This window comes from Schistocerca serialis, chromosome 3 (assembly GCF_023864345.2).
Source record: "Schistocerca serialis cubense isolate TAMUIC-IGC-003099 chromosome 3, iqSchSeri2.2, whole genome shotgun sequence".
Lineage (NCBI taxonomy): Eukaryota > Metazoa > Arthropoda > Insecta > Orthoptera > Acrididae > Schistocerca > Schistocerca serialis.
Window position 1 is genome coordinate 146842454 of NC_064640.1, and position 21980 is coordinate 146864433.

The 21980-nt window shown below is 43.7% G+C and overlaps 1 protein-coding gene across 1 annotated transcript in view; it reads right to left on the reverse strand.

Moving 5' to 3' along the window:
- LOC126471551 (uncharacterized) overlaps positions 1–20152 on the reverse strand; it is a 1058515-nt gene extending 1038363 nt beyond the window's left edge. The window contains exon 1 of the mRNA XM_050099778.1: positions 20113–20152. The gene's annotated coding sequence lies outside the window, so the exon portion shown is untranslated. The remainder of the gene's footprint in view (positions 1–20112) is intronic.
- Positions 20153–21980: the final 1828 nt, after the last annotated feature.

Sequence of the window (21980 nt, forward strand, 5' to 3'; positions counted from 1 at the left end):
GAAGACAGGTAAAAAATTCATAATTTATGTAAGTATAGTGTGCTAGAGTGTCAAACATCACAGTACACTGCGGTACCATCGTTCAGCAACAGAGGAAAAAATTGGATTAATGGGAAAACTTGAGAGGACTATTACTCATATTCTCCCTTTATAGCCTGAGTTACGCTCACAGTTACGCCGGATTAAACTTGGCAAGAAGGGTCGTGTAATTAATTTATTACGGCCGGTAATTTCCATTGAAAGTCACGTTTATGCTGCTAGCTCTCTTATCCGGCTGTATAGCGTGTCAGTAACCAAGTAGTTGCAGATTACAATACTGCCATGCAACTGGTGTATTTGTTAAATCAGTTGCCTTATTATCTAAAACGGATTGTATTGTATAGAATGCGTTTGAAAAGTTGACACTTGAAACGTCTTGACAGAACTTTACAAGCAAATAGATATTTTCAGTACTTACAGTATGAAGAAACGACAAATACATAAACAGTAAGTCAAATATGATGACGCAAAATGAACTAACCCATAAATAGAAAATAAAATGAGACCAGGCTAATCTACACATCCCCGCCAGCAGCCCACTGGTTATTTCGGTGTCACAGAAAAGACTTCATGTCTGCACACTCGCCAGTTCGAATCAAATCGTGGTGTTAGTAGCAATGTCGACATCTATAGTTACCACTGCGTCTACTACTAGTTGTATATTTCACCAAGTACTTCCAAATGTAACACACTGTACATTGTTTCTAATTTCTATACAAACAAAGCCGATAAACCACACTGCAAATGCTACATTGCAGTCTAGAGCCTGGAATTTAGCTGAATGTTGAGATGCCATCCGCTACGCTGCTTATGGCTGTTTTCTGGAGCTCGGCAGTCATCCTGGGAGCTGCTCACTGAGACGTGACTGACTCAGGCAAAGACGAAACTATACTTCGATGTGTTGGGCCTTCTGGCATTGCTGCATGTAACACTTCACTAACCACACCATCACTCGCATCGCTAACACTTTCGTTATCACTATCACTTTCCCTGTGTATTTTGAGAGCTCGGAGCGTATTTTGTGGATTTCTTAGGCTATTTACTCAACACTTTATAATATAAAGTTGGCTCTTGCAGAAAATGTAATGTGGTGCAGTAGAGCTTAAACCCAACTGGAAAACACCTGTTGGAGCGTGATAACGCTCTGGTTGTGTGGGTGATCACTTGAAACGAAAGTGAAACACGTTTTCTCATCCCCCATTGACTGCCAAGAGCTCGCCCTTATAGAGAAGCGTTGCCGTTCCTGACATCTGGTTGGTCAGAATCCGGGGACAGAGTCTCAAGAACGGTCTGACATCAAGGAGTGGGGTCATTTCTTGGCATAAACCTTGGGAAAAAGGTTCAAATGGCTCTAAGCACGATGGGACTTAACATCTGAGATCATCAGTTCCCTAGACTTAGAACTGCGAAAATCTAACTAACCTAAGGACATCACACACATCCATGCCCGAGGCAGGATTCGAAACTGCGACCGTAGCAGCCGCGTGGTTCCGGGCTGAAGCGCCTAGAACCGCTCGGCCACAGCGGCCGGTGATAAGCCTTGAACTGAACGGGAATGTGCATTGTGAAATTCATACGAGTATATAGTGTGACAGTGCAATTTTATTTGATTTGTGTTGCACGTAATTATTTCATTGTGATTGTGATAAAGCGTGGTACACACTACATCATGGCTATAAAATATTCTGGTACTCCTTAAAAAAATGTAATATTCGTTACCAGTAGCTCAGCAGGTTATTAAAATCATAGTGATTCTCATTACAGTCACAGAGGGCATAATCAACGGACCTACGAAGGTGTGAGATATTCTGCGAGAGCGACAAAGCTACAGAAGACGGAAGCTTAGTGGACAGACCTGTCACAACCTGTGCTTAGAATGTAAACGGCAACTTCAAGGCTGACTTGAAACGTCAGGCTGTCACAACCAGTCCATATCGTCACGATCTCTGCAATGACGTCCAGTGCCTATGTTGCAGCCCTATTTGCTGGATAGTTGAGGTAAAATCGGGTAACTAAGAAGTTGTTGTTGTTGTCTTCAGTTCTGAGGCTGGTTTGATGCAGCTCTCCATGCTACTCTATCCTGTGCAACCTTCTTCATCTCCCAGTACCTACTGCAACCTACATCCTTCTGAATCTGCTTAGTGTATTCCTCTCTTGATCTCCCTCTACGATTTTTACCCTCCACGCTGACCTCCAATACTAAATTGGTGATCCCTTGATGCCTCAGAACATGTCCTACCAACCGACCCCTTCTTCTAGACAAGTTGTGCCACAAACTCCTCTTCTCCCCAATCCTATTCAATTCCTCCTCATTAGTTATGTGATCTACCCATCTAATCTTCAGCATTCTTCTGTAGCACCACATTTCGAAAGCTTCTATTCTCTTCTTGTCCAAACTATTTATCGTCCATGTTTCACTTCCATACATGGCTACACTCCATACAAATACTTTCAGAAACGACTTCCTGACACTTAAATCTATACTCGATGTTAACAAATTTCTCTTCTTCAGAAAGGCTTTCCTTGCCATTGCCAGTATACATTTTATATCCTCTCTACTTCGACCATCATCAGTTATTTTGCACCCCAAATAGCAAAACTCCTTTACTAGTTTAAGTGTCTCATTTCCTAATCTAATTCCCTCAGCATCTCCTGACTTAATTCGACTACATTCCATTATCCTCGTTTTGCTTTTGTTGTTGTTCATATCCTCCTTTCAAGACACTGTCCATTCTGTTCAACTGCTCTTCCAAGTCCTTTGCTGTCTCTGACGGAATTACAATGTCATCGGCGAACCTCAAAGTTTTTATTTCTTCTCCATGGATTTTAATACCTAAGCCGAATTTTTATTTTGTTTCCTTTACTGCTTGCTCAATATACGGATTGAATAACATCGGGGAGAGGCTACAACCCAGTCTCACTCCCTTCCCATCCACTGCTTCTCTTCCATGTCCCTCGACTCTTATAACTGCTATCTGGTTTCTGTACAAATTGTAAATAGCCTTTCGCTCCCGGTATTTTACCCTTGCCACCTTTAGAATTTGAAAGAGTGTATTTCAGTCAACATTGTCATAAACTTTCTCTAAGTCTACAAATGCTAGGAACATAAGTTTGCCTTTCCAACTAAGAAGTAAGCGATACAATTTTCACTGCCGAGACGTCAGATTTACACTGCCTGAAAAAAAAAAGAAAGAAAGAAAAAAATAGCGCACCTGGCAAGACAACGTCGCTTTTGATGCGATGACAGCGTATGCCACCTGGGGGATAGTAGAAGTACTGATAATGATTTGAATGTCGTCAATCAACAGATAACGTAGTGGCACAGCTGCCAGAGCTCCGTCTGTGTCTATTATTTAATAGAGAATGCGCACAGCCGGACGGGTCAGTCTGGTACCAACGTGTGAAATTAGCAGATAACCACGCCACGGACACACGCTCGTGTATCCTACCGCCAACTGAGCGAGTTCAAAAGGGATCAAACTGTGACTGTCCGAGTGGTGGAATGGTGCTTTCGGAGCATTTCCACCCAAGTTGGAGGCGCCGCATCAGTTGTGCAACGATGCTGGTATCAGTGGTCACTTGAACATTCTCACACCTGTAGACAAGGTTCTGGATGTCCACGCAGCACATACGCTCGCCACCGTTGTCGTACTGTGAGGGCAGCAGTGGCAGTCGTGCAGCTGCCAGACCACAGATAAGAGGACTTGTGAGCCCAGACGTGTCAACACGAACTCTTGCGAACCTATTAGTAGCAATGGCACTACGGGCACGCACACCTCTACCCCGTCTTCCGCTCACGCCACAGCATCTGATTTAAGAGACTGAGAAGGTCCAAAGAAGAACGGCAAGATTCGTGACTGGTACATTCAGCCATCGCGAGAGCGTTACAAATCTCATACAAAGTTTGAAGTGGGACACACTTGCAGATAGACAACGCGCTAAACGGAAACAGCTGCTCACTAAATTCCGAAATGCGATGTTCGCCGAAGATGTAGAGCATACATTATTACCACCAACTTTCAAATCGCGCAATGATCACCATTCAGAGATAAGGTAAATTAGAGATCGTACTGAGGCGTTCAGACAGTCGTTTTCCCTCGCGCGATCCGCGAGTGGAACGGGGCGGGGAATATGACTTTGGAGCGAATTGTGCACTCCGCCACGCACCGCTTGGTGGCTAGCGGAGTATGTATGTAGATGTATATGCAGATCGAAGTGCACGACTCAACTGGAGGAACACTCGGAAGATGGAGTGGCACGCCGTGGTCTTCAGCGAGGAAGCATACTCTAGTTGCACACAAGTGATGGTCCTTTTCGCGTACGATGTAGACCTGGTGAGTGCTGACTCGTAGAGTGCATTCGTCCAAGACACAGTGGCCCCACCCTAGGCCTTTTGGTCTGAGGTGCGATAAGCTACAACTCTCGTTCAGCGTTTGTGTTTTTGGAGGGGACGCTAACCAGTGCCCGGTATGCGCAGAACGTTGTTAGGCCAATTCGTTTGCCGTTCTTGCAACAGGAAGGTGACGTGTTGTTCCAATAGGATAATGCTCACCCACACACTGCCCATGAAACTCACCGAGCTCTGCAAGACGTGCAGCAATTTCCCTAGCCAGCACGATCCCCGAACTTGTCTCGAATCAAGTAGGTATGGGATATGACAGAGCGAGAAATGACTCGTGCGACTCGTCCGCCAACGACTCTTCACCAAATGAAATTGCATTAATCGGGAAAATATCCGTATTTTTAAACACAGACAGATCATTTTGTATTCTGGCTCTTCTAGTATATTCAGTTCCGAAGAACTGAGCTATTTGTTACTGGGTTGCCACCCTTCCTGGATGGCTGTTAAGCCACGTCTTTATTTTCTAACCATTTAAAGCGCTTAAAGGTCCAATCTCCAATGAAAATATTCTTACGCAATAAGGCATAATTAATCAGATTATTAGTGACAAAAATAATCTCAAAATGGTTCAAATGGCTCTAAACACTATGGGACTTAACATCTCAGGTCATCAGTCCCCTAGACTTAGAACTACTTAACCCTAAATTTACCTAAGGACATCGCACACATCCATGCCATAGATAGGATTTGAACCTGCGACCGCAGCAGCAGCGCGGTTCCGGACTAAAGCGCCTAGAACCCCTCGGCACAGCGGCCGGCCTAATCTTAAAAACTGGCGCAAAATAATTTAAATTCTATATGTAAATATTAAATTGTAGTTATTAAAACGTGTACACAAAATTAAGGTACCGTTAAAAGCATGTGTATCTTACGTCACACATATGCTTTATATGTAACGAATTCATAGGGTAATATCAGGTAGTTCCAGCTTTGCCTCATCGCTTCAAACTGGTTTTCCGTCAACTGTACCTTATTTGCAAATTCCTTCTGCATACGGAAGAAAGTGAAGAATAATTTAACACGGCATGCTTTTATAAAATCTGTTAAAAGTATCATTCATTGTAAATCGACGGTATGAGTTACTTACTGAACAGAAAATATCACAAAGTAATGTACACAACCATTGAAATCTAACATTACTTTGTTCAACAACAACGCGTCTCATACCACCAAGCCTCATGGTGGTACTTAAGTTGCCAGCTGTCTTTATGGTCTAATGGCTAAAAAACAATGTTACCAACTCGAAAAGAATATGAGGGTTCCCGGCCTCACCCCCGTACCCTATTACACATCAGCTTCCTGTATCTGCCATGCTAGTCACAGTTTCGCTCAACTTTTGGCCTTTAATTATTACATTCAATAAATATTCTTAACCGTCTCTAGTATACACTATTCAGGCACAGCCTTATGACCAGTGCCAGTCTGAGGCTGTATGCCAACTGGTTGCGTTGTTGAGTACATAAGCGGAGCAGAGTCAAGCTGGGAATAATTCTAGCGGCGATACGGGCTGAAAATAGGGAAGTCTATAGACATAAACCACTTTGACACAGGACAGACTGTCAGGACCCGGCACATGGGATAGAGCATCTCGGCAGCGAAAAAATTGAACAGCTGTTCAAGTGCTACAGCCGTGAGCATCTGTGAAAAGTGTGGAAGTTCCTGTTCTGTGAAGCAGTACATGGTGGCGATCTGTGGCACATCTGACGACAGTGTAAAATGTTGATAGTAGTGTATGCGTTCCGTACGATACCGTTCCGAGCACATTGTTGAACATGGGGCTGCACTGCAGATGATCCCTACCTGTCCCATGTTAACCCAACGACAACTGCAGTTAGTATGAGTTCGTCGAGATTGGAAATGTGCCGCCCAGTGAGACAAATCACGTATCTCATTACACCAAGTCGTTGGTCGTGTGTGTATATGCATTCATCTAGAAGCACAGCTGCTCGAAACGTGCACCGCGCCACGGACGTATGTTAAGGGGGTCAGTATTACGCTCTGGGGTACATTCACTTCTCTTCCTTGGGACGGTTGCCAGTAATCAAAGATCCCATGAGGACTACGCGAACATTACTGCGGACCAGCTGCACGCCTTTGTGCTTGATGTCTTCCCCAACAGCAGTGACACCTTCCAGCAGGATAACTTTCCGTTGAACAAGGTCAGAAACAGGCTAAAGTGGTTTGAGAAGCATGACAGTAAACTCAGATTGATGTCTTAGTCATCACGTTCGTCCGAGTCTAGCCGGATGCGACACGCCAAGGACGCAATTGGGTGTCAGTTCAGTGCCCGCAAACCACCCTACAGTAATTTACGGGAATTGAGTGACTTGTACGGAGAACCTGGTGCTGCATACCGCCAAAAACCTACCAAGGGGTTGTTGAATCCATGCCAAGCATATTCTCTGAAGTATTGATATAAAAATTTGGAGCAACATGCTATTAAGCAGGTTGTCGTAATGTTCAGGTTCATTAATGAATCCAGTCTGTACAATGGACCCTGTGATATGACGCTGTCTAGGGAACCAACCATTCAGTTGGATTCCCTACAAGCGAATGTCGTGGTAGACTCTCAATCAGGCAAGAGCATTTTGTTTGCGGTTCCCTACTACCCCGGATGACCATCGGTGGCAACCATAGCGGCGACCTGGGAAGAGGTTACTTTCTTTCAATGTACTGAAGACGCACGTTGGTGTTATTCCTGGCGCCATGGTGTGGGGAGCCATTGGGCATGACTTCAGGTTGATGCTAGTAGTGATTGATAGAACTCTGAAGGCACAACGGCACATCACGGACATCTTGCATCTTCATGTATTATCTGTCATGTGACAGCATAATACTATTTTTCAACAAGAACCTGCTTGTCCACGCTTTATATCTGCATCCGCGGACTTCCTGCGTGATGGTGAGGTAGACAGAACATGTTTGGGACCAGCTCGCCCGTCAACTCTGTCCAAATACTAGAAGGCAGTATACAAGGATCAGTTAAAACAGTTGTGGCAACCCAGTAGCAAACAGCTCAGTTGTTCGGACTTGAATATATTACAGCAGCAAGAGTGCAAAATAACCTATCAGATGGCTTCATGATACCATTCCCATCCGAATGAGTGCATGTGTGCACGCGAGAGGAGGTGCATCATCATACTAATAAGTGGACTCATATTGCCAGCTTCTTTGTAAATGTGGCTCGATATTGTAATCACCGAAATAACATCATATACCATCTCAAACTGTGAAGTCTAATTTCATTTCTCACCCTCTCTCCCTCCACCCTCCTGGGTGTTTTTCTGCGAGGCAGTGCACATTGAACACATCTTTATATTCCATGCATTCCACAAACTTAACTCCAGAAAACCTATCGTTTCCATCCAACCGGCCATCCACATACACACCCTCTATATCCTTCCCCAATGTAACTTCCGTAGCCCCTCTCGTAGCCGACGGAATCCATGTTGACATTTACCTTTCCTGTCACATTTAGCCCATCCCTGTTTATCCTTTCTCACAATAAGCTTATCTCCACATTTACTACTGTAAGTTTTTCTTCCCTTTCAGTAACTATGATCTGACCTCCAATTTTTCCCCAATTCCGAATTCCAGTTAAATGCCACCCATTTTCCCACACTACAAATTTTCATATGTAAGCACACCATTTCCGTTGCCACCGCCCTTCCAACAGCACCAATATACCCTCCTACTGCCAACCTACTCCTTCCTGGTGCAGGTCTTACAGCTTCATCCACCGTTGAAAAGTACTTCGCTCCTACTATAAAGCTACCATGAATACTTCTTTTTAAAAGACAACTAACGGTTTTTGACATGATCGATGTACCACTGTCATTCTTAACTTTATCATTTTAACATTCTAAAACTTTCGACATGCATTTTATAAATTATCTCGTCTGAAGAGCATCAGACATACCGCTGTCGGCCCACCATCACCCCTCAGAAAGAGGGAATGCAATTACAATTAAGATAAAAGCCTGCAAAAAGATACAGGTGATATAGAATGTATATGATTAATTCCAGTCATCCCCAACACTTTTTCATTTCACTTTGAATGCGTACATTCTAGTAAGCTTCTGATGTACTCTGGAAATTAATAGTATTCAGTTATGTAGGTACAGAGCTCAGTGTCGTCTGCTCCTCGTAGCGCTGGCTGTACGTGACACTTTACCTATCCAACGTAGTGAGCTATCTCTTCATGCACGTCAAAAGTGACACTACATCAAAAGACGTAAGTGAAGTTGATTTTTGATGTAAGACGCTTTTGGAAGAGGATGATTTCTACATAAGTGTGTAGTGAGAAGGTACATGTCGCCTAATACAGTGGCTGATTTAAAATATAATTCAGTTTCTGTGCCTGGAGACACAAGCTGTCTAATCAAAGGAATGACAGTTCTCTTTCTTCTTTCTACTTCTTCTGCATTAAGCTAAGTGTTGAACACTTCTGCCTTCACTTATGCTTGACACTTGGATCAAGATTTTGATTATGAATGCTGATGAGATTGTTGTCAGACTCCGATTCCGACTTACCATTGGCTCTTAAGAGTGTTGCCTACTGCCTATATCCGCCGCACTCGATAATTTTGCTGCCTGAAAAGATTGCACTAACATACATAAACATGAGGGGTCTCTGACAATAATCCTTTTAGAGTTAAAACCTTGTAAAAATTAGGACCGGCAATAATGTGACTAAGCAGTAATCATTTTCTGGTAACGCTCGCTGCATTAGTAGCTTTCGATAAGCAGTGTATTTTCCTCTGGGTTGCCCTGTCTTGGCTGGGTTAGGGTCTGGCGAACGTGAGGTTCCTAAGCTGGGGAACAGCGAGCATCACCCGTCCTCTAACGGGATGCTATGGGTATGCTCTGCTGGCCACCGTGCTGCTTCACTGTTGAACGATGTTTATCACATGGACGTGGGGTGTTAGCTCAGCCGTCTGAATCGAGAGGATGTCATAAACCTCTTAAAAAACAACCTCGACATCATAATGAGCTAAATACCAATGGCGGAATGGCTTTTGAGGAGAAACAGTCATTGGCTGGTAACTATGGGTCACTTTCACACTCCTGTTGTATCGCGCTTGTCCAGATAAGGTGGGGTCTGTCTGGCTCGAAGTTTATTATCCCAGCTATTTGTGAAAAAGAAAAGGTTTCAAATTACCCCTCTGAGCACACTACAAACGTATGTATGTATCGCATGGTAGTAGCTTGATTCACGCAACAAAAAGAACATTAGATAGTCCACGAAGCACGGTGGCTCTCAGGAGTATTATGAATTATTACCGAGCACTGAATGCTTAAGACAATGCTTCCAGATAATGTAAATAAAAAAAGGAAGAAACCTATGAACTATAAAAGAGCAGATCGTTCTAGATGGTGTAAAGAGAAAAGCAAGAAACCCGTGAATTAAAAAACAGCATATTCTTCCAGATTTTGTAAAGGGTAGAGGTCTCTTTCGAAAAAAAGTATTGTCTTTTCACGTTCAGGAAGTATTATAATGTAATGACCAAATTCTCAGATCAGCAAAGCGATTTAGGAATGAGACACGTTTTCCAGAGAAATTAACGTCCCGGCAGCCTACGGAATTAGAGACTCCCAAATTACTTGGGATTACCAAATTACGACTGAGCTTCAAAACACTCTTAATTCCCGTAAGGGTATTGTTTACTGCTCAAATTTAATGACTGTAGGAATTTAGAGGGGTTTTATGAAGTATAACAATGATAAGGCATCACTGACGTGAAGCATATAACGAAAAATGTAAATGGCGAAACAGAAATAACTGTGCTTTTACGCACACATTCAGTTCTCCATCGTTAACAGAATATGTAATAGTTGGATCACTCGGTCATCATTGACGCCTTGTATTTCAATGCCCATAATATGCCTGGAATGTCAACACTCGTGACAGAGTACCATACCATACGATGACCTGAAAACTTGTGCTAAATAAAGTAAAGCTATTACTGAAGCAGTGACATATTACTCATCACCTCCAACGCGTGTAAACTGCTCTCAAAATCGAGTTGTTTGGAGTCAAGGCTGTTCAATATTTTCAGAGAAAATAAAGGTAGGAAGTTCAGATCACAAAGCGAGTAGCGAAACATGAGGCCCAAAAACTCTATTCTACCAATACCTAAACACCTAGTATTTGCGTCTATATCAACAGAAGTAGGACACTCAAAACCAGACGCAATAAGCTGTACCTGTCCTTGCGCTTCAACGGACTTGCTGTATAGCCTATCGTCTCCTCTGTACTGTACACACAGAGAAATAACCAGAAAATTTAGAAACTCATAGATCACGAACATTCCTGTCACCCAGATAAATACAATCCACTAATTTAATATTACTTACAAAGGCAGTTATCTCCCCGCTGAAAGAAAAACAAAACAGAAAGAAAAAGGCTGAAAAAAAAACAACCGAGGCATCTGATCACGCGTCGCAGGTATTATCTAACGAATCATAAGTTGGTCAGTCTACACACACGATATGGGTAGTGACGTCTGAGTGAGGTAACTGAGAAAGTTGTTCAGCCAGTCCCTCTAACGTCGCAGTGTCCCTACCGGTATAAAGATGTAAACTCAGAGAAAAATATAATCATCATCAGTACAATTGCTCCAACAGAACAGTGAAACGAAAAATGTTCCGGACCATGTGGAGGAACTGCGACCTTTGGGGAAGGAGAGACCCAGTTAACGTGAATGCAAGAGACCCGTTTTATAGAGTCGAATGCCCAATGCTGAAAGGCTATAACCTGTTGGTTGGTTCCTTGGTTTGGGGTAGAAAGGGACCAAACTACAGGGTCATCAGTCCCTATAACCTGTATGGAAAAGAAAATCCCAAAGAGGAGAGGGCTAAGGGTAAAGTGAACATATTTCTTAGTAACTAATACCATGGAAATTAATCTCAAGCTACAGCTTGTTGCTATAACAATATGTTCCATAACAATGATTTAGATTAAGCATTATCATACAGCTCCTCAATCTATTCATCCTTTCTGAGTATTATAATTCGCGTAAAGTGTTCTGGGCAGTTCAGCACTGGTAAGGGAGTCTGTCTTCTTCCCTTACATCTCGGTATTCCCTTTCTTCCTCCTCACTCTGATATTTGAGAAGTGGCTGATGATTTGCAGACTAGTGACTACTTCCTCATCCAAATACACGTGGCATTGAAAATTCCTTGAAAGAAAGCTGCTAAAGTGGATAATCAGCAGGCCAGTATGAGTCTTTAAAGCCAAATGGCTGAATTTTATCGTAGAGACAGCATCCAGGAATAAGTGGATCACTTTACGAACGTAACTACCACGCCACTGATGCAACTTTTCCATTTTCCAGCTCTTTCATTTTTTCTTAATATAGGCGACTTGAAAATGGATGCTTGACATCAGAAAACAGTGAAAAAGCAATTGCTTACTACATTGTTCCTGGGAGAACAGAATGGCCATTTACAGTTGTCATGAACAACTGAAGTCTCCAAACCATTCCACGAGCCATTTCAGAAAATGATGGAAGACTCTGCACAAATAACTGCTACCGCTAGCCAAGATCATGACCTTCGTCTACACATAATTATCGTTGAAAGAAGCTCATAGATCCTTTTATTCTAATTATGAGGACATTTACAACCGACCGTCATTCACATGTGGGATAGTTTCCTCACTGTCTGTGTCTCGTGACAAGGCGTCGCATACCCGTGAACAGCATCTCGTCATTAAAAAAGTACGGGTGCCTTATTGCCATGAATAACTTGATCCTGCTGGAAGCAGCTATGCTACATGCTTTCTTACTCAAGTAGAACCACGTAGGTGTCTATATCAGTCTTAGAAGGCCTACGATATCTCTTGGAAGTACAACACATTTGGTCAACTCCATCAGCGGTTTGGTTCAAATGGCTCTGAGGACTATGGGACTTAACATCTGAGGTCATCAGTCCCCTAGAACTTAGAACTACTTAAACCTAACTAACCTAAGGACGTCACACACATCTAAGCCCGAGGCAGGATTCGAACCTGCGACCGTAGCGGTTACGCGGCTCCAGACTGAAGCGCCTAGAACCGCTCGGCCACACTGGCCGGCTCTAAACAGGGTAGAGTCGGTGACATTTCCGTAACTGCTGAGTGACGGCAACCTGACTGGCTACTATACCCTTTAGGCTTTTGGAAACCTGGCGAACCACCGTTACCCCGTTCCTCAAGATAGGTCAGATATACGGGGTGGTCCACTGATCGTGACCGGCTCAAATATCTCACGAAATAAGCGTCAAACGAAAAAACTACAAAGAACGAAACTTGTCTAGCTTGAAGGGGGAAACCAGATGGCGCTATGGTTGGCCTGCTAGATGGCGCTGCCATAGGTCAAACGGATATCAACTGCGTTTTTTTTAAATAGGAGCCCCCATTTTTATTACGTATTCGTGTAGTACATAAAGAAATATGAATGTTTTAGTTGCACCACTTTTTTCGCACTGTGGTAGATGGCGCTGTAATAGTCACAAACACATGGCTCACGATTTTAGACGAACAGTTGGTAACAGGTAGGTTCTTTAAATTAAAATACAGAACGTAAGTACGTTTGAGCATTTTATTTCGGTTGTTCCAATGTGATGTATGTACCTTTGTGAACTTATCATTTCTGAGAACGCATACTGATACAGCGTGATTATCTGTAAATACCACATTAATGGAATAAATGCTCAAAATGATGTCCGTAAACCTCAATGCATTTGGCAATACGTGTAATGACATTCCTCTCAAGAGCGAGTAGTTCGCCTTCCGTAATGTTGACACATGCATTGACAGTACGCGGACGCATGTTGTCAAGCGTTGTCGGTGGATCAGGACAGAAAATATCCTTCAACTTTCACCACAGAAAGAAATCCGGGGACGTCAGATCCGGTGAACGTGCGGGTCATGGTATGGTACTTCGACGACCAATCCACCTATCATGAAATATGTTATTCAATACCGCTCCAAACCGCATGCGAACTATGTGCCGGACATCCAACATGTTGGAAGTATATCGCCATTCTGTCATGCAGTGAAACATCTTGTAGTGACATCGGTAGAACATTACGCAGGAAATCAGCATACATTGCACCATTTAGATTTCCATCGATAAAACGGGGGCCAATTATGCTTCCTCCCATAATGCCGCACCACACATTAACCTGCCAAGTTCGCTGATGTTCCACTTGTCGCAGCCATCGTGGATTTCCCATTGCCCAATAGTGCATATTATGCCGGTTTACGTTACCACTGTTGGTGAATGACGCTTCGTCGCTACATATAACGCTTGCAAAAAATCATTCATCGTCCCGTAATTTCTCTTGTGCCCAGTGGCAGAACTTTACACGACGTTCAGAGTCATCGCCATACAATTCCTGGTGCATTGAAATATGGTACGGGTGCAATTGATGTTGATGTAGCATTCTCAACACCGACGTTTTTGAAATTCCCGATTCTCGCGCAGTTTGTTGATACTGATGTGCAGATCAGCCGCGACAGCAGTTAAAACACCTACTTGGGCATCATCATTTGTTGCAGGTCGTGGTTGGCGTTTCATATGTGGCTGAACACTTCCTGTTTCCTTAAATAACGTAACTGTCTAGTGAACGGTCCGGACACTTGGATGGTGTCGTCCAGGATACCGAGCAGCATATATAGCACATGATATCGACCTTTTCCGCAATTGGTAGAGGGTCCATTTTAACACGGGTAATGTATCACGAAGCGAATACCGTCAGCACTGGCGGAATGTTACGTGATACCACGTACTTATACGTTTGTGACTATTACAGCGCCATCTATCACAAAGCGAAAAAAGTGGTCCAACTAAAACATTCATATTTCTTTACGTACTACACCAATATGTAATAAAAAATGGGTGTTCCTATTTTAAAAAAACGCAGTTGATATCCGTATGACCTATTGCAGCGCCATCTAGCACGCCAACCATAGCGCCATCTGGTTTCTCCCCACAAGCTAGACGACTTTTGTTCTTTGTATTTTTTTCATTTGATGCTTATTTCGTGAAACATTTGGCCCGGTCACTATCAATGGACCACCCTGTATACGATCCTTCCTAAATGAAATTTTCAATATGCAGCGAAGTGTGCGCTGATATGAAACTTCCTGGTTGATTAAAACTGTGTGCCGCACCGAGAAGATAGGAGAAGAGATACTGGCGGAAGTGAAGTTGTGAGGAGATGGGGTGAGTTGTACTTGGGTAGCTCAGTCAAATGGTTCAAATGGCTCAGAGCACTGTGGGACTTAACATCTGAGGTCACCAGTTCCATAGACTTAGAACTACTTAGACCTAACTACCCTAAGGACATCACACACATCCATGCCCGTGGCAGGATTCGAATCTGCGACCGTAGCAGCAGCGCGGTTCCGGACTGCATCGCCTAGAACCGATCAGCCACAGCTGGTGGTAGCTCAGTCGAAAGAGCACTTGTCCAAGAAAGGCAAAGGTCCCGAGTTAGAGTCTCGGTCTGGCACACGGTTTTAATTTGTCAGGAATTTTCACCTTCCTTCGTTATCCACAATGCCCCGTGTACCACCTCATTAGACGACCATGAGTGGAACTGGAAACTGCAAAGCGTCCACGAGTGATTAAGCCATTTGAGATTCATATGAACTTTGACCCAGTAAAACTTGAATCACTTCAGTTTCGAAACAGCTCTCATTCTCGTTTACACAGTTACAAGGCAAATTGCATTTCAGATTAATTTTTAAAATATTGGTGAAATTTATTTTACTTTTAACCATCACCATTAAGTCTACGCCGATGGACCTTGCCTGACCTATGATGGGCCACGATTCTGACCGGAAGTTGTGTTTAGCAAATGAAGTCGTCATCATCTATGAACCAGGGGTGTATGCGACCTTGATGTCACTGTAAGCAATTATGTGAATGCAGGCTACAACATTCGTCATATGCTCCGATTTCCCTAGCAATGTTCATTCAGTTCAAGATAGTATCCAGCAGAAAAATGAGTCTCGTCTACACAGGAGATTCTGTTTCACTTACGTCATATATTAAAGGAGGTGATACCGCTAATAAATGGCAGATGCGCATTGTGAAATGCCCCTACTTGCACTGACGTTGCTGCTGAGGCACAAGGCGATGTATCGATGACAGGCCACACCGTAGGTCCTTGTACACATAGCGGCGAGGGTAAGTTATCCTTGCTCTTCTCCAGACTGTCACACGACTTCTTTCTCCAGAGAGAGGTGCTTGTGCTGTACAATTATCGATTCGCCATTTTTTTATAGAGTTCGCATTGTAGATGAGTGGTCAGAGGGTCTGACTGCCATGCTGAGGTACTGAAACGGCTTTGGTGGGAGGACCGAGGTGCACTCAGCCACGTGATGCCAGTTGAGGAGCTTCCGAAGTGAGAAGTAGCGGCTCCAAGGCCCAGAAAGTTGACAACGGCCGGGAGAGCGTTGTACTGACCCCAGCCTGATGACATCATTATCAGAGAATGAGGCGGTAGTCCGTTGGCACTGATTTCTTCGTGAAAGCCTGAACGTGCAGCTAGTGTACTTTAGTACAAAGTGTTTCACATCGTTACAAGGGAGCAAAAATTGTCATACAAGTAGTTCGGACTTCTGTTTTAGATGATAAAGAGACGAATATGATACGGTACAAGCTTTAAATAACTCTTTTGTGTGTAACCAAATTCCCTTTACAGACTCTGAAGACAGATTCGTTACACAAATACAAGAAAACAATGTGTAGTAAACATGGACTCTAAAATACATACCTTAAGAGGTATGAGCACTTGTTCATCTTCGAACTATGATACTCATCTCTTCTACTACAAGCAATTTGCTTACATATTTTGGGATTATGGACAAAAAAAAGACTAGTACACATGGGCTATGGGCTATGAACACTTGCTCACCTTCGCAACTGTGAAACGCATGACTTCTATCGAATAAGTGCTTTTCTTAAGGTATGCATTTTAGATCCCATATTTAGTTGATATTATTTTAAGGAACCTGTCCTCTAAGTCTGTATGAAATATTGTGCATTAAATGGATACAAAAATTCGGAAGAAGACAAGGGAGCGTACTGTTACACAAAACCTGCCTTACTTTTTTAGTCTTAATGGGTTGTCCAGAAGGTAAGTTCCGATCGGTCGCGAAATGGAAACCACTGGGAAAATCCGGTAAAGCTTTCCACAGGTGTGTTGGGCAGTATCTTTAGTATACCCGTCGATCGTGTCGCGTCGCTCTTTTCAGTTTTGAGTGAACAGTGAGCTCGTATAGATGTGTAAGGAATAGCGTCTACCGCCATGTATGAGGGTCTGGTTAGAGATTTCGCCTGTGTCATGCAGCCCACATTACACAACTGTCGAGCAGTTCCTTCATCATGCCAATGCTCGGCCGCACACTGCAGCAGCAATGAAGACGCTCCTGCAGCGTTTCCGATGAGAAGTGTTCGATCACCCACAATACAGTCCATAATTGGCTCCCTCTGAGTCTCATCTATGCTCACAAGAACAGCTGGCTACGAAGACAAAATTTTTCCATAGACAACGAGCTGCAGACCAGTGCAGATAACTGGCCGAACGCACAGGCGGCTGCTTTCTGTGACGAGGGTATTGGAAGGATGGAACAGCACTACAACAACACTCGAAGTTGGAGCGGCGACTATGTAGAGAAGAAGGTGGAAGGTGTACCTAACTGTTGCAAATAAAACGTTTCTGGTTTTCACTGTGATTTCCATTTCGCGACCGATTGGAACTTACTCTCTGGACAACCCGTCGTATGTTAGAGCATGAGTCTCTACCGCCCACTAGTGGGCGTTCCAGTCTTCACGGGGGGCGGTAGGCGATAGGGGTTTTAAAAGCATTTTCATTATGTTTTCACATAATTTTACATATAGTTATTCATAAGTAATTATTATTATCTGCTTTAACCTGTTATAACTCTGCATTGCAAAATTTACGAAGTAAGGTTACTTCCCTAATCTATAAATCACCAATACTGTGGAATGGGTGGTCGGTTAGAATGTTTTACTACTAACAGGAATACGAAAGAGGGAGGAAGGTAAAAAATGTTGATTACCCTCGTGTTGGAGTATTGGAATTTCAACAGTACATTTCACGACAAAGATATTTGCTGGTTTAGGTTTTGTGTGCGAGAGGGTGAATATTGGCCTATGTGTGTACAGTTGTGGGGATATTAACGCATATTTATGGTTTCAATTTTAGAGTTTTTAAGATTTTAGCCACATGTATCTAGGAACGTTTTACCCATGCTATTTATCACCTTAACTAGCAAAATCAGCATCACAGTAATCATTATTGCACTATGAGGATGTCTAACTTAAAATTCTGTAAAAATATTGTGTTTAGGATCGTTTAGCTTTGAAAGGAATTATCATCATAATATTTAGCTGTGACCAAAAGTATTGATTCATGAAAAATAAAAGTAATTATTTTCCAGCTGGAACACCTTGTCCTGCACACTTAATCACAACTGTTGCTCTCAAGTGAATATTTAACAGAGTAATAATATTAGTTAATATGATTTAAAATCACATATATACCCAGTGATTCATCCTTCTCCACATTTGGCTCCCTGACATGAGACTGCATAGCTTAACGAATAGACCCTTTCAAACTCATGCGGAATCAACTTAAGAGAAACAACAGTATATTTTAAATAGCATATTGCTTCACGTGGAAACAGGTGATATCTTCGAAACTAATTCTTATTTAAACAAAAAAAAGAGGAAGAAAATACAGCGTTGGACATTTGTAGTGCCATATTGTTTAGAACAAATTGAAGGAAGAAATACGCACTTATCCACCCGGAAACGGAATTATATTTCAATGGATCGCGCAGTTACGGCTTCTAAAGCCAGGGAAAGCTCGGATCCTAGCGTAAAAAGAATTCACTGACCTATTAAACAGCTCGAGACAGATGGTGGCATTTACTCCCAATTGGATTGTGTCCGAAAGATCAAACGACCTCCTGAGCCACCGAATTGGCTGCGTTTCGCCCAGTGGGCAGTTAAGTTAGTTATTGCTTCCCAAAATATAGGGCTTTTACGACCAATCGTGAAAAACAGTGATATACTTCCGAAACGCGGCAGTGCGCGCTCACCCATTCGTGCCGTCGTTGCAATGTCCTGCCGTTGCCGGAAACAGTTACGAGCGTGTGAACTGTGATAGAGTGTAAAGTGCTTGGCAGTAACGATGGGCACGCTGTTATCTGACATTTGAATTACTACTTCGATCACTTTCCTGAAGTAGATTTACTTTCTTGTAAATTTCACTGCACGTGCAGCAAATCGTCTACCTTGCAAGAAAGAATATCAGCTCATTCACAAGGTGTGAAGAGTTATGAAATGAGAGACAGCTATTCGCCACCGCTGTTAAATAAAACCAGTGCAAAGAGCGGGAGCGACTTTTAGCACAAATGTTTTGACGCGCGACAAATTTACGGAGTACCTCACAAAGATTTAACGGAGCACGCGACAGGGAAACGGCAGATATACATTCGCGATCAGAACATCATTCCACAACCGCCGGTTGACAATGAGACAATACATTCACAAACGTGATCAAAATGTTATTTGACGTCCGCCGGAAGACAATGGCGAACATTGTGTTCGGTGTTTTTCAGGACATTGTTCGCTGATGAACGATTCAAATTGATGGAGAGTGCGGAAGAAAAATTTCAATGAAAACAGCGGAGCAGTACGACGCAAGGGGGAACGAAGGCTGGATGTCTGTCCTGCTCCTATTGTACAGGTTTCTGAAACACACATACCTGCTCACATTAACGTGCAGCTGTTCATATATTCAGTATATCATAGTTGCCACAAATGGTAGTTCATCTGATTTCATTACTTACGATCATTTATTTCCTGATAATTATTACGAGTTACAAGAATAATCTTCATAATACGCGCCTGTGCGCCCCAAAACAATACGAAGCAGGTATTATTACTTGGCAAAACATATGTGTGCGACAAATATAAAATTCGTCGTGGTTCGAAATATACAAGAGATCCGTTTTAAGTAATCTTATTTGTCTACTTCTTGCTGTATGTAACATGCAAGTGAATTGTACACAAGTAGCTGTTACGAAATCAAGTATTCATATACGAAGCAAACAATGCAAGAGTGACCTAAATTACGGTGTTGACAAACAAAGAAACGAATTAACTAGTGGCGCATGGACAGCAGGCATGCTTAGTGCAAAAGAAATTGTCAAACAGTTTGGTGAATTAACGTACCAGAATATATATACATATTTTACGTTTCACGTCTGTTTGACAATGGGCCATACGTATTACTCTAGTGACTCATGTGCATGCAAAGTAAAGCAAAATTTTCATTTAACTAGACACTATTTGCTGTTGAAATTTAAACTATTTAGTTTATATACTGCTCGACATTACACGAGGATCAGTTGCACACGTCACCTCAAAGACATACTAGCAAAGCGGCGATTAGTGCTGAGGGTGAATATTTTATCTTAAAATATTTGGAAGAGGGCTTTAAAGGACACTGTGAGTCCAGTCTGAAAAGTGGGTGAGGACGGTTTCATTTTGTACCAGTAAGCAGACGGTGGTTGGCAGTGCGAAATACAAAGCGCGAACATGCATGACGCGCAGGCGGCCCCGTCGGAGCGAGACACCACCTACCTGCCTGCTGCGTCCCGTGCGTCGTGGCGCGCACTGCCGCCGTGCCGGCCCCTACCCCTACCCCTACCTCTCACCCCTCCACCGGGGACCCTGCCGCCCCTCCGCCCGCGGGCTGCCCCACCTCTTATTCCCCTCCCCCTCCGAGGGCAACGCTCAACGCCTCGACGCGCACTCGCAAACCCCGCCTTCCGAAATTTCGTCGCGTGTGTTTATAGCTGCTCGGGGCACGCCGTGTCTGTCATCGGCCTAGAGATGCGGCGAAACAGACGCTGCCGCTTACAAAATTCACCACCGGCGGGATTAAAATATCCGCTGCCGGGGGGCGAGCAGCTTGTTGCTGGGATGCTACACATGTTTCCGTCACCTGAGTGACTCGACGTCCCTCGTGGGATACGTGTTCGGTAACCCGAATGAATCCCATCGGAGTTCAGGTGGCGCTTAATTCGAGCTGTTTTTTACAGTGGCGACATCGTGACGACTCTCGCAGCCACAAAAATACCGACAGGGATGGCGCGATACAGACGGACAGTTCTGTACTATATGCAACAAAAAGATAATAAAAGAGGATTCTGTGCCCTCTGGCGCCGGTAGCTGGTAACGCTACAGTAGGTAGAGTAAATTCTTTTAAATTCTACGAAGTTTCCAGAAGACTACGCTATAGCACACCCAGAACATAGGGCATCCCGCCGTCGGAGGTTCGAGTCCTCCCTCGGGCATGAGTGTGTCTGTTGTCCTTAGTGTATGTTAGTTTAAGTTACACTACTGGCCATTAAAATTGCTACACCAAGAAGAAATGCAGATGATAAACGGGTATTCATTGGACAAATATATTATACTACAACTGACATGTGATTACATTTTCACGCAATTTGGGTGCATAGATCCTGAGAAATCAGTACCAAGAACAAGCAACTCAGGCCGTAATAACGGTCTTGATACGCCTGGGCATTGAGTCAAACTGAGCTTGATTGGCGTGTACAGGTACAGCTGCCCATGCAGCTTCTACATGATACCATAGTTCATCAAGAGTAGTGACTGGCGTATTGTGACGAGCCAGTTGCTCGGCCACCATTGACCAGACGTTTTCAATTGGTGAGAGATCTGGAGAATGTGCTGGCCAGGGCAGCAGCCGAACATTTTCTGTATCCAGAAAGGCCCGTACAGGACCTGCAACATGCGGTCGTGCATTATCCTGCTGATATGTAGGGTTTCGCAGGGATCGAATTAAGGCTAGAGCCACGGGTCGTAACACATCTGAAATGTAACGTCCACTGTTCAAAGTGCCGTCAATGCGAACAAGATGTGACCGAGACATGTAACCAATGGCACCCCATACCATCACGCCCGGTGCTACGCCAGTATGGCGATGACGAATGCACGCTTCCAATGTGCGTTCACCGCGATGTCGCCAAACACGGATGCGACCATCATGATGCTGTAAACAGAACCTGGATTCATCCGAAAAAATGACGTTTTGCCATTCGTGCACCCAGGTTCGTCGTTGAGTGCATCATCACAAGCGCTCCTGTCTGTGATGCAGCGTCAAGGGTAACCGCAGCCATGGTCTCCGAGCTGATAGTCCATGCTGCTGCAAACGTCGTCGAACTGTTGACTCAGGGATCGAGACGTGGCTGCACGATCCGTTACAGCCATGCGGATAAGATGCCTGTCATCTCAACTGCTAGTGACACGAGGCCGTTGGGATCCAGGACGGCGTTCCGTATTACCCTCTTGAACCCACTGATTCAATATTGTGCTAACAGTCATTGGATATCGACCAACGCGAGCAGCAATGTCGCGATACGATAAACCGCAATCGCGATCGGCTACAATCCGACCTTTGTCAAAGTCGGAAACGTGATGGTACG